At 44.5% G+C, this 2,049-nt stretch overlaps 1 long non-coding RNA gene across 1 annotated transcript; it reads right to left on the bottom strand.

Moving 5' to 3' along the window:
• Nucleotides 1-393: 393 nt before the first annotated feature.
• Nucleotides 394-682, bottom strand: LOC139027004 (uncharacterized). The gene is made up of 2 exons (XR_011479023.1): nt 611-682; nt 394-454 (listed from the first exon to the last, which is right to left on the bottom strand). It is a non-coding gene; the product is annotated as an uncharacterized lncRNA (long non-coding RNA).
• Nucleotides 683-2,049: the final 1,367 nt, after the last annotated feature.

The raw sequence follows: 2,049 nt of genomic DNA on the forward strand, positions 1-2,049 counted from the left end.
TACAGGGGAGGGAGAGAGAGGAGTTGTCAAACATAATGGAGAAGTCTATGAGGGGGCAGGCCTTCCCAGGGAGGAAGAGCAGCTCCGTCTTGTTGAGGTTGAGGTTGTGGGCCAACATCAAAGCTAAGATATCTGCCAGGCACGCAGCGATGTGAGTCGACACCTGTGTGTCAGATGGGGGAAGGAGAAAAGTACCTGATCTGTCATCTGCATAGTAATGATAGGAGAGACCATGTGAGGATATGATGGAGCAGAGTAACTTGATGTATATAGAGAAAAGGAGAGGRCCTTGAAACGAGCCCTCGGGGACGTATGTCGTGAGAGTATGTAGTGTGGTGATGCGCAGGTTGACTAATTGTAGCTCCCTCCAGTAACCACGAGCACAACCGTTCCTTGATTTTAACTGGCGGCTTTATTCTGTAGATTTAGTCAGAATTATCACCTTCCGTGAGAACTATAAAGTAAATGAAAAATACAGTTAAGCACACTCTTACAACCTTATCTTACGAGTGACTTATTAGCTTGGTATAACTGAAGTGCTTACATACATAAACAGTTTAGCCGGCGCTATAACAGTATCAGATTAAACACATGAATAAAGGAAAAATACCTCATTGGCTGCTTATTACAGAAGGGAGGAAATCAAACTTCACACTTATTATTCCTGGCATGAATTCACGCTTCATCCTAATTATTATAATGTTACCATCCTAACATACACACTTCAACCTTTACGAACTACACCCGATGACATGAAAACTTAGCTAAGATTGCCTTCCCTCCAAAAGTGTGTTGCTACAATAAGGATCCCCTTTACAACAGTTATTAGCTACGTAGTTCCGCTTGTCTTATCATTTCCCCCGCACAGCGGACAAGTAAACAATTCAAACACAAAACAACGATATAACCTGTAAGTCTAACTGTCAGTTACACTCCCAACAATCACAGGTGATTTCTGTGAAAGGGGTCTGCAGGTTTCTTGATCGGCTACCAGGAGGGTGACTGTCTTATGGATGGGCCTCTCCAGATAGGTGGGTTTGGTGATGAGTTTACCTCTCTCATCCAGGGTTGAGTCGCTGATCAGTAACTTAAATCTTCTCACCCGGCCATCCTGTCCTCTCACCCGGCCACACCACCCATGTGACTTGAAGATGGGGTGTTCATGATAAACTCGCATCCAAGTTCCTTCAGTCGTGTTTGATCCATTTCTTTCAGGGCGTCATCCTAGTTGCCCTTAGTTTAAAGATGTAATCCGGAGCCAGGTGTTTTCTCCGTCTCCTTAGCTATCATACTCAAATTCCACTGATTTCAAAACTCGGTACTCCAGAAAGTGGAGAACATCCCTTACGCAGTTTTACTATGCAATATATTCTTTTGAAAGCTGCATTAGACAGGATTATCTACACATACTGACCAGCTCAAATAGACAGAAGCGTGCTATATGGCAGACCAGTGCACGCTAGAGAGACGATAGTCCCTGCTAAAGGGATCCGTAGCGGCAGGGAGACAGTTTTAATTACAGTAACCTCCCCTTTTCTGACTTTACTGTTCAGGTCATGTTTGCATATTAATGCTCTTATGGTATGATGAATTGTGGAGGCGCTCATAACATATACAACAGTACAAGTTGGACTTCAAATAGACCTATGGCAGGGTGCCCAAACTGTCAGCCTCTGTGTGCCAAAGTCGGCCTATGATGTGTTTATTTGTGCCCACCGGAAGATTTTCTGAGGAGAACTAAAAAAAAAAAGATTCTATACTGATTGTTTTTAAATAATTTTTTTACCCCTTTTTTTCCCCAACTATCGTCTGTGGGTATCGCAATTGGTAATGCTTTACAGTCTTCGTCTCACATCGCGCTGTAACTCGCAGAACATGGACTCGGGAGTTCGCGAACCGTCGGAGTGCCATTGCGTCCTCCGAAACACAACTCCAACCAAGCCGCACTGACTCTTCTTGACAACAAACGCACGATACCAAACCCGCAAGGCCAGCCCGCAGCCAAATGTGTCGGAGGAAATAGCCAGTAACACGCTGGATACCGTGGTC

The sequence above is a fragment of the Salvelinus sp. IW2-2015 genome, unplaced genomic scaffold (genome assembly GCF_002910315.2).
Source record: "Salvelinus sp. IW2-2015 unplaced genomic scaffold, ASM291031v2 Un_scaffold6777, whole genome shotgun sequence".
In the NCBI taxonomy this organism is placed as follows: Eukaryota; Metazoa; Chordata; class Actinopteri; order Salmoniformes; family Salmonidae; genus Salvelinus; species Salvelinus sp. IW2-2015.